Source organism: Vicia villosa, unplaced genomic scaffold (assembly GCF_029867415.1).
Source record: "Vicia villosa cultivar HV-30 ecotype Madison, WI unplaced genomic scaffold, Vvil1.0 ctg.002788F_1_1, whole genome shotgun sequence".
NCBI lineage: Eukaryota > Viridiplantae > Streptophyta > Magnoliopsida > Fabales > Fabaceae > Vicia > Vicia villosa.
This window is the reverse complement of record NW_026706032.1, coordinates 132412-151200: the sequence shown is the minus strand read 5'-3', so window position 1 is coordinate 151200 and position 18789 is coordinate 132412. Positions and strand designations below refer to the sequence as shown.

The window sequence follows — 18789 nt, the reverse complement described above, 5'->3', positions numbered from 1 at the left end:
CAAACTTTCGCTCTATTGACTCGGAACAAGCTAATATCCCTAACGTACGCTTTCGCCATCCCGCTCGGGTGTAAAAACAATTTTTGAAAATAAATAAGTCCCAATTAGTTTTAATACGCTTTCGCCATCCTTAAAACTAATGTCCTATGTCTACTATCTGGTTAAAGATCTCAAACTTTCGCTCTATTGATTTTAACCTTTGACCGTCTTAACCCCTCAAACTTTCGCTCTGTTGGTTTTAAGACTTACTAATTAAATTAGACATATAAACCAAAAATAAGTGATATTTAATAAAACATAATTAAGCCAATTTATTTTGGATCCCTCGGTTAACTTACTCTACATACCGACACCTTAGTAATTTAGCCAGACATATTAATATGGTTAAGCATGCGTAAATAGATTCGGTTTATAATAATAGGTATGTTAATAAGCATACAATATATCATGCAAATAAAATATAAATAAGGCGGTAAATATTAAACCTGAATTAAATTAATGGCAAGTAAATCTTCAAGTATCGAACCTCCACCACAAGTTGGCTGGATCGTTCTTCGGAAGTTAAACGGGCAGAAAATAAAACAAGGAAATAAAAACGATAAATCTAACGTAAGGCTAGATTTATAAAAAGTTCACAACAATTTCCGGTGTAGAAATCGTTGTGAGAAAATAAGTGTTTGAATGAAAGTAGAATGAAAATTATGATTCGCGGTACAATTTCGGCAGCACTTCGTTAGCAGGAAATCGGACACTTTGGACTGAAGTGACTGCTTCTATTTATAGGGGATGCTTTGCAGTTGCTTTGCGTGAAATGAGGAGATTCTGCAGACTGGCTTGGAGACGTGCGTCTCCGATTCTTCAGGGAGACTGGGTGCGTGACTTGAGACGTGCGTCTCAAGTGGAGAATCTTCAGGGTAATGGAGACGTGCGTCTCCCTTTTGCTGATGTGGCATAGGGACGTTTGAGACGTGCGTCTCCTCTTACTTGTGTGCATTGGGCTGCTTTCCTTCGTGGGCTGGACTGCTTCATAGGGTCTTTGGGTTTCTTTCAGCACACTTGGGCCTTATTTGCACTCCCTCTTTACTTCAGCACCTATTTTTCGTCTTTTAGGCATAGATATGGGTCGTTTTAGCTCCATTTCTTCTCTTTTTCGCAATTAGTCATAATAAGAGTGTAAAACCTGAAACAAAGCAAAAACTCGCGTAATATCATAATAAATCAATATAATAAATGGAAAATGCTATAAATATCTATGAATTTCAAGCTAAATATACGATATAAAATCGTGTTATCAAATTCCCCCAGACTTGAACCTTTGCTTGTCCTCAAGCAAAATAACAAGATAGAAATGGGAGGACAGCGAAATGAAACACGCTTCCACCACATCGTTCGGTCATACTCAGCTACATTGTGTTCTTGTTTGAAAATAATGTTGCAGATTCAAATAATAAACTTATAGTAGCGACACTAGACAACTCCCAGTATGCATACCAATCCGAATCATGCCATTATAGCTCGACCTTTTTGACTCGTCATCATGTTTTACCCTTTTCATTCGCGCGCAATCACATTAAGCCCATTATCTTGACACGCACATAGCAGAGTAGTCGGTTAGTGACTATGATCCTTCTCATGGAGTTCTGGCACAATATGTGGTTGTTGCACCCCAAAATTTGCCCACTTATTTATTTCTAACTGGTTTTCACTCCACATTCATGTGCATCTCTCATTTAGGCCATCTAACATAACTCATGCATTCACTAATCAATAAGCTGGGTTTTGGATCAAGGATTGGGGCTTCTACTTCATTCAAGCTCGATTCGTCTAGTTATTCTTCGAGTGTGGGACTGTGGAAGTCGGGTTTGAAGTATGGGCGTTATGGATTCTTTCTCCTCCAGTTACAAGGGTTGTGCTTCATCCAAATTCACCGTGGCTAGGGATTAGGATTTATTTTCCTAATCAAGGTCGTTTAAGGATTCCTCGTTACTTGCTCTAGGCTTCTCATGAGAGTTAAACGTATCGTTCTTATGGTGATAATTTGGTTAAAAGCTTGCTTTGGGATGTTCTATGTGAAGGATTAAGATTGCCTTTACCATTGTTTTAAGAGAAAGATGGTTTGGATTTGAACACAAAGTGAGGATTTTCATGTGCAAGAATCATTCATGGTTAGTTCTTAGAAATTCAAGTCACAATGCTAAGGCATAATTGAAAGTTATCTAAATGGAATTCAAGGTTATGTTCGTGAGCTTGATCTTCATTCAAACATCAAAGATCTCTCTAAGAGCTCAAAATTCAAATTCCAAAAGTCAATTTCATTCATCCTAAAGTAATATTACAAGTCCAAGTGTTCAACATCATTCATTCAAGAGCAAAAAAGGAAACTAATTCAGACTTAAGAAAAAAAGAAAGAGAACCATTTCATCACATGTACAACCTTATTATACATTACAAAATCCAGTCCCGTTCATACTACACTAGCTACTGTATTGCATAAGAAAAAAAGAGAAGTTTGCTTCTAGAGTTTTCTTGCTTTCTTCATGCTTGCAAGAATGTTGCCATGCTGATGCTCTTGTCCAAAATCACCATATACAGCCTGCCAAAAGAAATCAAAATGTAAGTGGAGCGACGTGTTCATGCCAATAACAGACCAAATGCATCAGGCCTGCATCAGTAAGTAAAAACCGGGTGATCATTAGTCGACAACCATTAACACATTTTCATTCAAACAGCATAACCAAACAGTTGCATAAAAATTCATACCTACACATTTATCAAACAAAGAAAAAGCTTCATACCATACACCAATACACAATCTACACACACATACACTACCTGCACACAGTCCATACATATATTCTATAGCCCCATTCATTTACCATTCTACCTCAAGTTCCAATTCAAAACAAAAGAAAACAATCCAAATAGCCCCTGCATCAGTCCATTCAACTGAAACAATTCCAAACTGTTTTTTTCATAACTGTTTTAACACACTACAAACTAATTCCCTCCTTTCTATTTGCCAACAAATCCAGTCTTCTAACCATTGTAACAAACAGAATTAACCAATTAACTCTCCCCCAACCTATTAACCTAACTACTAACTGTTTTGCAACTAACCTGCAACAGAATTGGGACCAGTTTATAACTAACCCAACCATCTCATAACTACCTTCTAGACCTCATAACTAACCTAACTGAATATAACAGTTCCAACAGAGTTATAACTAACCCAATTTTCAGTTACAAATTGCCAGCTCAGCCTAACCGTTCTAACTAACTCCTAAACACCCAAACTAACTCTAACAAACTCTAAACAGAATTTCAGAAGAGAGAAAGGGGAGAGAATCAAACCTGAAACCTATATATTCTGCTCCTCCTCCATTCAATCACTTCAGGTCCATTCTCACACTTCTTCACGCCAGTTCTACCATCCACTTCATCCCTTCCACTCATCTTCAAGCATTCACCACTCTCTTCTCTTTCTCCACCACCTCTCCAATTCTTCATCACTTCATCCTCCACAACTCACCTCAGCATCACCTTCATTCATCTTCATCACCTTCGTTCATCTTTATCACCTTCTCCTCTCCGCAACAACAAAAATCGGCAATGAAAAAAGGGAAAGTTCAGAAACTGCAAAACAGAAAATGAAAAGATGAATCGAGGAGGAAATTTCAGACATTGATCATACCTGGAAGGTAACCGAATCAGATAGCCTCTCCAATTTCATCATCATCGTCGAACCATCAGCTTTCATCAACCTTCATTCTCTCATTCATCTTCAACACGAAGCTTCAACCTCTCGCTCTCCGAATCCCCATCGATTCTCTTCATAAATCATCATCAACATCCATTGTTCTTCAGCCTTCAAATCACCGGAAGATTCATAGTCGAACCAGAAGAAGAAGTGACCTCTGATTGAGTTCCTCCAAGCTTCACCTTCAGATTCGCTAACTCTTCTTCTCCGCGCGAAAGTCTGCGTCCCTCTCTTGATGCTTCGTTCAACTCGTGATCGTCAAAACATCTTCACCACAACGGCCTCGCCTTCGTACAACAACAACGCTCATCATCATCTCTATCGCACGATTCAGCTATCAGCTTGCGATTGTATCGAATTGAGATCGATAGAGAGAGACACCAGGAAGAGATCGAGAGAGTGTGAACGGAGGTAGAAGAGCGTGTTTGTTTGGCGGCAACGCACAGAAGCATCGTCTCAGAGGAGAAGATCACTTCACCGGCCGCCGCTGCGTATCCTCCGTGAAAGAAGAAGAAGATTCGTGTGAGAGCTCAAAGGTCGCATTTCGTTTACCCTAATTCCCAAATTACTTTTTCTATTATTTTATTAATTTGTTTTTATTTTATTTTTATGAAAACCTGATATAATAATTGGATCACAAAAACAATTTGAACAATGTATCCGGGCCGAATTCATTCACATTCCCCTGGCCCATGCTTTTTCACTAACAAAATCTGAACAAAAACAAGCTATGGGCCTGATTTGCTAATGCACACCCCCTGTGGCCCGTTCCATCATTTTTAGCACCTGAGAAAAATCTATGCAAAAACAATACTGCTGGGCTATTCCCTATTGGGCCCTGCGTCCAAATTTCTAGACTGCACCATAATTTCAGATAATACCCCCTGAGCCCATCCTTTCATGATAGATTTTAGGTCTTCTTACTTAGTTTTTTTTACCACATTTTTAGATGATAGAAAACCTATAAAAACCATTATCTTCTCATTAGATTTTTAGGTAATAAGAATAGTTACAATCATAATTTTTGTTTGATTTTTAGGAAATAAAAATGACATGAAGATATTAGCTTCTTAATTAGATTTTAGGCTAGTTTAATTTTGACTTTTAATTGATTTCTCCTTCTAAAAAACTCATAAAAATAGTAGTTTTTTTTTAGGTTAATTTTGTGTTAGTACTCGAATTGCTTCTTTCATTCTTTTATACCATTTCCATGTTATCTTTTGTATAATTGTTGTGCGATTTTGTTACTTGTATTGGCCATATTTTTGGCCTACTTTGTTAATACCATTTTAATGCTCCTTTTAGAATTTAACCACCGTGTTAACTTTAGAATGAGACTTAGAATAACAATTAGATTAGGAAATAGGTTAGTTCCCTTTCTTCTTTTTCTTTTCAACATTAAAACACTAATAAATAAAAGAGGCGAATCACATTAAGAAAGTGATAGAGAAATGAGTGGGATTCATTCCCTAATCTGTTTCTCAATCACTTAGTGGCATAGAAATGAGTGGGATTCATTCCCTAATCTGTTTCTCGGTCACTACTTAATGGGAGAGAAATGAGTGGGATTCATTCCCTAATCTGTTTCTCAAACATTAATTAATGGAATAGAAATGAGTGGGATTCATTCCCTAATCTGTTTCTTGAACATTATATAATGGGATAGAAGTGAGTGGGATTCATTCCCTAATCTGCTTCTCGATCATTATACATTTTTATGTGATTCTAATCGCAAAGTAAATCCCCTTAAAAAATACCCAACCAAAAACATTTAAAACACTTAATAAAGGCTCGAATTAAAACAAAGTAATGAAGTGGTGCGAAACCTTGTATTGGGTTTTGTTCATCATGTAGTTACATAAAAAACACAAACCCAAGTTCACTCTTTTGCCTTGTTAGGCGCTTAAGAACAAGTTAAGTCCTTTCCAAAACTAGGCGTATAAGTCTCCAAAGGTCGAGCATCGTGGATTGTGACCTTAACCTCTGTTCAACTAAAAAACACAAAACAAATGGAAACTATGGAGCCGAACTACGGTCGTTCTGATTCCTGAAAAGGATACGTAGGCATTGGGTCGCGAGGCCTAAGCGAACACACTTGTAAATAATTCCTTCTTTTCCCCGTATTTCTTTTGCATGCATTCGCATTTAGGTTTAGACATAGATACACCCTTTAGATAGAAACAAACATAGGTGGATACCATCGAGTACGATGGACGTGAGGGGTGCTAGCACCTTCCCCTTGCGTAACCGACTCCCGTGCCCTGTTCTCTGGTCGAAAGACCTTGTCCTTGTTCTGAGTTAGGTTTTCTGATATTCCTTTCCCTTATGGGATGAATATATTAGTGGCGACTCTGATTCCATTTTTCGCGGTAGCGACAGTTGGCGACTCTGCTGGGGATGTTGATAGACCTGTTGCTGGTCCATCCTTAGTGAGTCGATCCTAGCCTGCGTTTGTTTGTTTATTTACTGGGTGTTTCTTTGTTTTTATGTCTATACCTTGTATATATGTTTACATGTTTACTTTTCTGCTTGCATATCATGCATATGGATTATATTCTGTGTTCCTTGGGGTCTTCTGTTCTGTTTTGCAGGTTGGGTGGGTTGTTCTATGAGGTAAAAGGCCCAATACCCAGGCCAGAGTTAACACATAGGATACCTAGGATAGAGTGGATAGTCATGACGCCAACAGAATGTCAGGTTCTGTTGATTGCGATCATGAGACCCACGACCAGCTGAGACTCGAATGGGATACCGTTGTTGGCATGTATTTGCAACAATGATGGTGTTTCAGGAGAGTTGTTAACGCTGGAGACCTTTTGACCTACCTTGACCTAGATTTACCTGTGAGTGGGGAGGGATATACATGACAGGTACCGTTGGTGACTATTCTATTCTGTTGGTGACTATTGGTTCTCCTGGTATTCAAAAGGGTGTCGGACCTTTGATCTCATGACATCTGACCTACATCAGTTATTCAGAGGATTGTATAGTGGTTACTCGGATTATATGGACCTTGATCCCATGCTTTTGCATTGCATAACATCATTACTTTATCCACTTCATTTGTGGGGGATTCTAAAGTCTATTTCCAAAAAAAAAAAAGATGAAAAAGATGAAAAAAAGGTAGAAAAAAATAAAAGATGGAAAAGAAAAAAGAAAAGATACTATAGGCAAAAAAAAAAAAAAAGAGAATAAAAGAGAAACAAAAGTTGATGAAAAGACTTTAGGATCCCTTAGAAATGAAACATGCATTCACACTATCATGCATTTCATGGTTCTATCAGAAGCTTATGGGGGCCCTTTGTATCAAGATTTTGACATCAGCAACAAATTGACTTCTCACCGCTACGTGCTTGAAGATTAATGATGGAACAACTCCGTGAGGACTTAACTCAGATGAGGACAGAAATGGGGATTAACCTGAATCAGTGTATGGAGGTTATTCAAGCCTTTTCTCTTTGACAAGAAGAATTGAGACAGGTTCCTTAGAGGCCAAATGCGAATGTTAATCTCACCCCATGAGAAGGTCTTATGAATAAAAATTGTTTAATGTTGAGATTCTTATTCTTGGTAAGGAGAGTTCACATCATTGAAGTCTTCAAGCTTCCGAGTACTGAAAATAAAAAAGGTTCCACCTCTTGGAGGAAAGGTTGAAAGCCATAAAAGATTGTGACTCCGTTGATTTAGACATTGTTGGATTGTGCCTAGTGCTTGATGTCAAGAGCTGCAAAGGTCATTTATTCTCTCTCTGGATAGTTTGGACATGCAAGCCAAAGTGGTAATCATCACTTGTACACATGCGGAAATTGCTTGGGGCTCCCGACCGAGGGATAAGCAAGACCTTGTCTATCTTGAGTATTGCATCATTTGCACTGCTCGAATCCCTAAAGCACTACAAGTTCTTGTGCAACTTCGTCGGAACCCTTTGTCGTGTGGTAATCAAGAGTGTTCTACGAAGACATTCCTCCTTCTCAAGGTTCTTCTTTATATCATGGGCTGCCTCCTCACGGAATTTCCTTCTCAGAAGCCTTTGCTTGTCAACAGAGACAGAAATAATATGGGAAACAGAACGTTGTAATGCAAGTGCCTTGTGCCCAATTACTTCCCTGCTAGTTAGAATTTCAGTTGGTTAAGATTTGCGTTATGGGTCTTCCTTACCACATATAGCTCTCTTGAGTTTGATGATTATACTAGTTTCTTCAGTCATGATGGTGATTACTATTCTAGCATCTATATTTGGGGCTCCCGACCGAGGGATAAGCAAGACCTTGTCTATCTTGAGTATTGCATCATTTGCATTGCTCGAATCCTTAAAGTAAGGCAAAAATGCACCACTCTTGTACGCCTTTGTTGGAATATACTTCTGGGAAGTAATCTGAAGTGTGTGGAAGAAACATATGATAATGTTAAGTGGCTACCATGCTGGGGCACCTAGCCATTCAACTGAAGGTGGTAGGACATTCAAAGGCAGAATTCAAGTCCTCGTTGATTTCGGAATAACCACAATCCACTCCAAGAGGTCCTATCCACAAGTTGAAGTCTCAATGGGGTATCAAAACTAAAAAAAGTATTCAAGAGCAATAAGTCCAGACGGAGTCAAGTCTCCTCAACAAGGGCATTCATTTAGTTCTTTATTGCATTCTCATTTGTAACGTTTCATTGTTTGTTTAAGCATTTCTAGCATGTAAAAATTTGTTAATTTCTGAATGAAAATCATAATGCATTGTTTATGTTTGTCTTGAAGTAATCCATTCGTTTTCACTCAAAAAAAAAAGTTTTTGGCATTACGATACCAACTTTACTAATCACTTGCTTAGGCAAAGAGCGGAGGGAGAATGATGACAATAAAAAAAAATGCAAAATCCCTAATTGTGTGTTTTTGAATAAAATCCTGCTGATGATGTACAGGCATTGTTTCAATCCCCAAACACCGGAGATATAAGGGAGATAGACCCTCGTCAACCCCTTTGAGCCTTGAAGTAGGAGTTTCTTTTCTGATCAGAAAAAACCCTTTTTTTAACCCTGGGGCAGGGTAGTGTTCATTTAACTTGATCGAGTGTTCAAAACTCACCAAATGATATACATTCAAGGATACAACAATGGTTATCCTTCCAAAGGTTGAGGAAAATCAAAAATCGTGATGGTTATCCTTCATCTATCAAGATGACAAAAGATGACGATACCACAATGGTAATCCTTCATCAACCATGGAACGAGGCAGTCGAAATCACTTCCAATGAATCAAAGACAATGTGAGGTCACACGACTTGTTCAAAAAAAAATGAATGAAAAGAAAAATGATGAAAGAAAAGAATATAGCAATAAAAAGAAAAAATGATGATGAAATAAAGCGAGAACAAAATCGTGTGACGATAAATCTAAAGAATAAAAGGTGAGCGACTGCCATGTCCGAAATATCTCATTGATTCCTCAACCATTTCAAAAAATTCCTGGTGAGGGACGAGCACTCATGTTGAGTTAACTGAACTTAGGAGTGGAGAACATCACGAAGGGGGTGGGCACTAAATAATTTTGAGCCTAAAAATCCTTTTTTTCAAAAAACCATGAACCCGGCCAAGTTACAACCCTTAAAAGTCCTAATTGAAGTAGGGTTTATTTCGAAAACGCACTCCAATGAGATAGTGTTACTGACTCTCAATGAAGCGTAACACATGTATGTTGGTATTGTATGCCCGCTTTGCATTCCATTCACAAGAGGTTGTAACCTCATTTCATAAAAAGTTTTAAACTTCAAGACTATCATAGGCTTTGTATTAGAATTGTTATTCTTAGAATTAACATTCTTTTGCATACAAAACATTTGCTTAAACATCAAGGAAGTTTTCATGATGAGAATCCATAAAGAGTTTGATCATGTCAAAGTAAGAGAGACTTGAGAATTCCGTAAAGTAAACAGCTATCACTTCAGAGATCAAAGCAAGTTGTTTGAACACTCCGTTGAGCAGGAGCAGTGGATACTATATTTGTTTGATTACCCTAAAAGTTTTGAATACTCTTCTGAGTATGGTAAAGTTACTTCCATGATTTGTGGGATCTTAAGGGAAGTAAACTTAAGGAGTCTGATAAGATGAATATAATCAGGGGCAATCACGACGAGGAATCTCTCTCGTGAGTTCAGCCTATCTGGGGCAATTAATTCGAGGTTTAACCTCTCAAATTCAACCAATCAGGGGCAATCAAGTCGAAGTGTGATCTCTCCAATCCACTTAATCTGGGGCAATCCAATCGAGGAATCTCTCTCAAAATCCAGTCAACCTGGGGCACAATCTTTTGGGAATCATCATTCACTTGTAATGTGACCATCACATAATGAAGAAGTATCATAATGATTCCCCAGCAAGTTACTCTCCCCCAAGCATAGGAGTTTATTTCTCCTGAGACTTTATTCCTCCCCAAGCATAGGAGTTTATTTTTCCTGAGATTTTGTTCCATTTTTCAAGCATAGGAGTTTATTTCTCCTCGAGTTGTCCCAATCCTCCCAACAAGGGTTCCTCATCAATATTTCTCATCCCCAACATGGTGAATTGAGGGAATCTCCTCAAGCTAAAAATTCTTCGAGCTATGGCACATGGTGAGAAGTCAAAATTTTCTTCAAGTCAACAATCAGAAGTGTATCCCGCAAGTCAAAGTCCAATGTTTATTGGCACCCCCACAGAATTCTTAACACTAAGGGGATTCTCCCTGGTGTTTACCTCTCCCGAGGTCAAAGATGAAATTCAATGGAATACTCCCCGAAGGGACCCGAATGATTTTGCTTCTCTATCACACTATTGCCTTTATCTGGCGCCTTGTATATAGTAATCATTGCATTCACATTGCATCTACAAAAATGCGTAGCATTTCCATGAAAATGGAGCATTACGCTAAAGAAAAATTCAAACATGCATCAATGCATAAGCCAGTTTGTGTACGCTCCAAGGGCACAATATAATATATCCCCAGAAGAAGTCTCATTTTCTCTCTCCAGTGTGGATTGAATACAAAGTCTTTCTTCATCAAGATCATTGTTTCATTGGTTATTTCCCATTTGCAGAGATCAATCATTTGGATAACTCACACTTTGTGTGTGGCAATTCAAGTGATTGTCACTTTTGTAGAATTACACCCGCTTTTGGCCTGAGGGATCCATGTAATTCTTATGCTTCGCAAGCGTCAATGTTTCCTTGCAAATACAGTGTTTGATAACATCTCCAATAAGAGTCTGGTCATTACTAGTCTTCTTGCAGTCAAGTCCAATGATTATTGGCATCCCTTTCAAGTCCCGTGGTTATGGGCATCCTTCGGTCAGGTCTAATATTGTTTAGTCCTCCCCGTTCAAGTCCGGTGGTTATCGGCATACCCCTTCAGATCTAATGAGATTCCAACCATCGAGTTGTGAGTCCCTTGTTTTCCGACCTCGAGTCGTGAGTTTCCGACCTTTTGTCGTGAAGATTCCAACCGTTGAGTTGTGAGTCCTTTGTTTTCCGACCTCGAGTCGAGAGTTTCCGACCTTTTGTCGTGAAGATTCCAACCGTTGAGTTGTGAGTCCTTTGTTTTCCGACCTCGAGTCGTGAGTTTCCGACCTTTTGTCGTGAAGATTCCTACCGTTGAGTTGTGAGTCCTTTGTTTTCCGACCTCGAGTCGTGAGTTTCCGACCTTTTGTCGTGAAGATTCCAACCGTTGAGTTGTGAGTCCTTTGTTTTCCGACCTCGAGTCGTGAGTTTCCGACCTTTTGTCGTGAAGATTCCAACCGTCGAGTTGTGAGTCCTTTTTTGTCCAACCGTTGATTTGAGAGTTCTGAGATTCCAACCGTTGAGTTGTGAGTTTTGGGTTTCCGACCTCGAGTCGTGAGTCTTTCAATCTTTGAGTTGTGGGTTCTAAGTGTCCGACTTCGAGTCGTGGTTGTCCTAACCTTCGAGTTGTGGATAAAAAGCGTCATGGCAAAACAATCTCTTGCACTTGCCTGTTGCAAATAGGCATTACAAGGCTTCTTCTTTCCTTCGAGGAAATCCTACGGGAATATCACACAGTTACTTGCTGAAGCTTGTTAAGCAGAGGCATCCAAAAAGAAAAAGAAATAATACAACCATTTGTCACCTGGAGCGCAAATTTTCTGGTACTTTGGTATTTAATCTTCTTCTACCTCGAATGTTCGAAAGGCTAACGCCAATCTCACCTTCAGGTTTAAGATGATTAAATAGGGGCAGCTGTTGCACCCCAAAATTTGCCCACTTATTTATTTCTAACTGGTTTTCACTCCACATTCATGTGCATCTCTCATTTAGGCCATCTAACATAACTCATGCATTCACTAATCAATAAGCTGGGTTTTGGATCAAGGATTGGGGCTTCTACTTCATTCAAGCTCGATTCGTCTAGTTATTCTTCGAGTGTGGGACTGTGGAAGTCGGGTTTGAAGTATGGGCGTTATGGATTCTTTCTCCTCCAGTTACAAGGGTTGTGCTTCATCCAAATTCACCGTGGCTAGGGATTAGGATTTATTTTCCTAATCAAGGTCGTTTAAGGATTCCTCGTTACTTGCTCTAGGCTTCTCATGAGAGTTAAACGTATCGTTCTTATGGTGATAATTTGGTTAAAAGCTTGCTTTGGGATGTTCTATGTGAAGGATTAAGATTGCCTTTACCATTGTTTTAAGAGAAAGATGGTTTGGATTTGAACACAAAGTGAGGATTTTCATGTGCAAGAATCATTCATGGTTAGTTCTTAGAAATTCAAGTCACAATGCTAAGGCATAATTGAAAGTTATCTAAATGGAATTCAAGGTTATGTTCGTGAGCTTGATCTTCATTCAAACATCAAAGATCTCTCTAAGAGCTCAAAATTCAAATTCCAAAAGTCAATTTCATTCATCCTAAAGTAATATTACAAGTCCAAGTGTTCAACATCATTCATTCAAGAGCAAAAAAGGAAACTAATTCAGACTTAAGAAAAAAAGAAAGAGAACCATTTCATCACATGTACAACCTTATTATACATTACAAAATCCAGTCCCGTTCATACTACACTAGCTACTGTATTGCATAAGAAAAAAAGAGAAGTTTGCTTCTAGAGTTTTCTTGCTTTCTTCATGCTTGCAAGAATGTTGCCATGCTGATGCTCTTGTCCAAAATCACCATATACAGCCTGCCAAAAGAAATCAAAATGTAAGTGGAGCGACGTGTTCATGCCAATAACAGACCAAATGCATCAGGCCTGCATCAGTAAGTAAAAACCGGGTGATCATTAGTCGACAACCATTAACACATTTTCATTCAAACAGCATAACCAAACAGTTGCATAAAAATTCATACCTACACATTTATCAAACAAAGAAAAAGCTTCATACCATACACCAATACACAATCTACACACACATACACTACCTGCACACAGTCCATACATATATTCTATAGCCCCATTCATTTACCATTCTACCTCAAGTTCCAATTCAAAACAAAAGAAAACAATCCAAATAGCCCCTGCATCAGTCCATTCAACTGAAACAATTCCAAACTGTTTTTTTCATAACTGTTTTAACACACTACAAACTAATTCCCTCCTTTCTATTTGCCAACAAATCCAGTCTTCTAACCATTGTAACAAACAGAATTAACCAATTAACTCTCCCCCAACCTATTAACCTAACTACTAACTATTTTGCAACTAACCTGCAACAGAATTGGGACCAGTTTATAACTAACCCAACCATCTCATAACTACCTTCTAGACCTCATAACTAACCTAACTGAATATAACAGTTCCAACAGAGTTATAACTAACCCAATTTTCAGTTACAAATTGCCAGCTCAGCCTAACCGTTCTAACTAACTCCTAAACACCCAAACTAACTCTAACAAACTCTAAACAGAATTTCAGAAGAGAGAAAGGGGAGAGAATCAAACCTGAAACCTATATATTCTGCTCCTCCTCCATTCAATCACTTCAGGTCCATTCTCACACTTCTTCACGCCAGTTCTACCATCCACTTCATCCCTTCCACTCATCTTCAAGCATTCACCACTCTCTTCTCTTTCTCCACCACCTCTCCAATTCTTCATCACTTCATCCTCCACAACTCACCTCAGCATCACCTTCATTCATCTTCATCACCTTCGTTCATCTTTATCACCTTCTCCTCTCCGCAACAACAAAAATCGGCAATGAAAAAAGGGAAAGTTCAGAAACTGCAAAACAGAAAATGAAAAGATGAATCGAGGAGGAAATTTCAGACATTGATCATACCTGGAAGGTAACCGAATCAGATAGCCTCTCCAATTTCATCATCATCGTCGAACCATCAGCTTTCATCAACCTTCATTCTCTCATTCATCTTCAACACGAAGCTTCAACCTCTCGCTCTCCGAATCCCCATCGATTCTCTTCATAAATCATCATCAACATCCATTGTTCTTCAGCCTTCAAATCACCGGAAGATTCATAGTCGAACCAGAAGAAGAAGTGACCTCTGATTGAGTTCCTCCAAGCTTCACCTTCAGATTCGCTAACTCTTCTTCTCCGCGCGAAAGTCTGCGTCCCTCTCTTGATGCTTCGTTCAACTCGTGATCGTCAAAACATCTTCACCACAACGGCCTCGCCTTCGTACAACAACAACGCTCATCATCATCTCTATCGCACGATTCAGCTATCAGCTTGCGATTGTATCGAATTGAGATCGATAGAGAGAGACACCAGGAAGAGATCGAGAGAGTGTGAACGGAGGTAGAAGAGCGTGTTTGTTTGGCGGCAACGCACAGAAGCATCGTCTCAGAGGAGAAGATCACTTCACCGGCCGCCGCTGCGTATCCTCCGTGAAAGAAGAAGAAGATTCGTGTGAGAGCTCAAAGGTCGCATTTCGTTTACCCTAATTCCCAAATTACTTTTTCTATTATTTTATTAATTTGTTTTTATTTTATTTTTATGAAAACCTGATATAATAATTGGATCACAAAAACAATTTGAACAATGTATCCGGGCCGAATTCATTCACATTCCCCTGGCCCATGCTTTTTCACTAACAAAATCTGAACAAAAACAAGCTATGGGCCTGATTTGCTAATGCACACCCCCTGTGGCCCGTTCCATCATTTTTAGCACCTGAGAAAAATCTATGCAAAAACAATACTGCTGGGCTATTCCCTATTGGGCCCTGCGTCCAAATTTCTAGACTGCACCATAATTTCAGATAATACCCCCTGAGCCCATCCTTTCATGATAGATTTTAGGTCTTCTTACTTAGTTTTTTTTACCACATTTTTAGATGATAGAAAACCTATAAAAACCATTATCTTCTCATTAGATTTTTAGGTAATAAGAATAGTTACAATCATAATTTTTGTTTGATTTTTAGGAAATAAAAATGACATGAAGATATTAGCTTCTTAATTAGATTTTAGGCTAGTTTAATTTTGACTTTTAATTGATTTCTCCTTCTAAAAAACTCATAAAAATAGTAGTTTTTTTTTAGGTTAATTTTGTGTTAGTACTCGAATTGCTTCTTTCATTCTTTTATACCATTTCCATGTTATCTTTTGTATAATTGTTGTGCGATTTTGTTACTTGTATTGGCCATATTTTTGGCCTACTTTGTTAATACCATTTTAATGCTCCTTTTAGAATTTAACCACCGTGTTAACTTTAGAATGAGACTTAGAATAACAATTAGATTAGGAAATAGGTTAGTTCCCTTTCTTCTTTTTCTTTTCAACATTAAAACACTAATAAATAAAAGAGGCGAATCACATTAAGAAAGTGATAGAGAAATGAGTGGGATTCATTCCCTAATCTGTTTCTCAATCACTTAGTGGCATAGAAATGAGTGGGATTCATTCCCTAATCTGTTTCTCGGTCACTACTTAATGGGAGAGAAATGAGTGGGATTCATTCCCTAATCTGTTTCTCAAACATTAATTAATGGAATAGAAATGAGTGGGATTCATTCCCTAATCTGTTTCTTGAACATTATATAATGGGATAGAAGTGAGTGGGATTCATTCCCTAATCTGCTTCTCGATCATTATACATTTTTATGTGATTCTAATCGCAAAGTAAATCCCCTTAAAAAATACCCAACCAAAAACATTTAAAACACTTAATAAAGGCTCGAATTAAAACAAAGTAATGAAGTGGTGCGAAACCTTGTATTGGGTTTTGTTCATCATGTAGTTACATAAAAAACACAAACCCAAGTTCACTCTTTTGCCTTGTTAGGCGCTTAAGAACAAGTTAAGTCCTTTCCAAAACTAGGCGTATAAGTCTCCAAAGGTCGAGCATCGTGGATTGTGACCTTAACCTCTGTTCAACTAAAAAACACAAAACAAATGGAAACTATGGAGCCGAACTACGGTCGTTCTGATTCCTGAAAAGGATACGTAGGCATTGGGTCGCGAGGCCTAAGCGAACACACTTGTAAATAATTCCTTCTTTTCCCCGTATTTCTTTTGCATGCATTCGCATTTAGGTTTAGACATAGATACACCCTTTAGATAGAAACAAACATAGGTGGATACCATCGAGTACGATGGACGTGAGGGGTGCTAGCACCTTCCCCTTGCGTAACCGACTCCCGTGCCCTGTTCTCTGGTCGAAAGACCTTGTCCTTGTTCTGAGTTAGGTTTTCTGATATTCCTTTCCCTTATGGGATGAATATATTAGTGGCGACTCTGATTCCATTTTTCGCGGTAGCGACAGTGGTATACTCCTTAGCATTCACTTGTAGATTGTGGGGAATCGGACAATAGTCCTTCCTACCAAGTTCAGTACCAGATGACTTCTGAACCAATCAACAATGAGTTTTTAAATTCTTTGTATTTGAGATTTGCGACCGTTAGGTTAAATGATCTTGTGAGGATCACCTTACTTAGTAGGCACATTTCTTATTATGGTTAAGCACATAATTATTATTATGAGGATCATACACTTATATTCATCGACTCTCTGCGTAGTTTGTATCTAAGACGGTGCCGACTGCTAGAATAAACTACTAAGGGTTACTTCAAAAATTAAAGTCGATGGTTTCAGTATAACGGGTATTCAAATCGGTTACGCATACTTGGGGGTTTTAGAGTGTTGGGACAATAAGGGTATTGACTTGAATCAATTTCTATGCGTTGGGTGTTTGAGTAGCTTCGTATTTCTCAAATGTGTGGGGTTTGCGTTTATCGTTTAAGAGCAAAATTTTTGTTATGGCTCAAGAAAATGGAAGAAATTGAAATAACTACGGAATTATAAAGATGAGACTTGAAATTCCATAAATATTCTTTATTGAATTAGAAAAAAACATTACAAGGAAGGGAAATAAACTAAAAGGAAAGGAAATAAACTAAAACAAGTAATACGACTCCCCCAGACTTAGATGATGCAATGTCCTCAGTGCATGAGAACTACTTCTCAGTGTTGCGGTTGCGTGAACTGCTTGCGCCTCTTGTACGAACATGGCGACGTCTATCAGTAGGAGAGCCATTCACACGAATGTTAAGATCATGCAATTGCGTAGCAATTTCAGTGTATTGGCCTTCGTTCCTAATAGCATAGTCACGGTGCTCCTGTTGCATCTCTCGAATAAGCCTCAGTGTTTCATTTTGATTTGTCTGCATAGCATGAAATAGGTGGTCTTGTCGTTGAATTGCAGCATACATGGCTTCAAGAGTGATAGGCGGAGGGTTGTTTTGAGGAGGTTGGTTGACATCAGCTTGCCCTTGGTTGAGTTCTTCTTCATTTGCATCCACATGTTCATTAGGATGTTCAGGTTGGTTATCCTGAGGTTTGTCTTCAATAAGCCTCCAACGCTGAACATAACGGATGTTGATTCTTTCGGGGCACGGAAGGATGCCATAAGGAATCAGAACTTTGTTGACGACCAAAGTGTATCGGCCATCATGGCGGGGTGAAACTAAGTGGGAGTCACGACAATAAGTGAGGTCGAGTGATTGAGCAGGTAGCATGAGATGAGAGAGTGAGAGGAGATCATCACCCAGACCTAGAGCACATGCCAAGGTGGTAATAAGTCCGCCAAACAAAAAGGGGTTTGTAGCGGGGGCTTTGACACAGCCTTGGATATGTTGAAGCATAAAAGGTGCGGCATTGAAACGGATGTTGTTTAGCGCACAGTAAAGGAAAAATAGTTCATGTTGATTTACCTTATGGTTGTTGGATCTTGCAAAAATAGTGTGCCCCAAAACACGTTGATAATAACGTATAGCGGGGTTTTGAATGTGAGAAGCATGTAGAGCCCTCCAACCAGTAGGAACTTCGCCAGTGAGATTAAACCACAGGTCGAAAGCATGTTGTTCCCATGAACGACCATTGAGTTCTTGAAAGATAGTGCGGAGAGCATTTGGTGACGTATTAAAGTGCAAGTATGTAGCCACTACTTCTTGATCCAAAGTATATTCACGGTTGAACATCCGAAATTGGATGCTACCGGTTGAGAGCGGTTGATTAGAAGGAGTGTCGTAGTTGAAAGAACTCAAGAACTCTAAGACGAGCGGCTCATAAGTGGGTACGGGTTCGGTACAAAGATGGTGTAGGCTAGATTTGGTGAGTAAACGGGTGACACCATCAATGAGGCCTAGAGTTTCTAGACATTCGGTGTTCACAAATTTTGTGGGAACGACCGAACGTTCATAGAAAGCGAGGTATTTTGTTCGTTGAGCATCATTGTCGTCTTCTCGGAAAATAATATTTGAAAGGTCGGGTGGTGGTCCCTCAGGACGCACACTACGGATGATTGAACGTGGAGGCATGGTGAGTTTGAAAATGGAAAATAGAAATGAGAGTAGAATGGTAGAAAATGGTATGAAGGTTGTGAAAAGTAAGAGTGGTGGTGGTGTGGTTTTATAGTGAGGTTTTGAGAATGGTGTGGTTAATGGAGAATTAAAATGGATTAATGGTGGTGTTTGAAGTTTGAATGGAATAGAAGATTGGGAAATAATGAAGAATTAAGAGGTGAATGATGGAGGATGAATGATGTTTATGGTGTTTAAATGGAATAAATAGGGGAAGAATGAGGAAGAATGTATTTTGAAATTCAAATT

The 18789-nt window shown here is 38.8% G+C and overlaps 1 pseudogene; it reads right to left on the bottom strand.

Annotated features, from left to right (window-relative positions):
• The window catches only part of LOC131639809 (receptor-like protein 33), a 35081-nt pseudogene that overhangs the window by 2148 nt on the left and 14144 nt on the right, over window positions 1-18789 (bottom strand).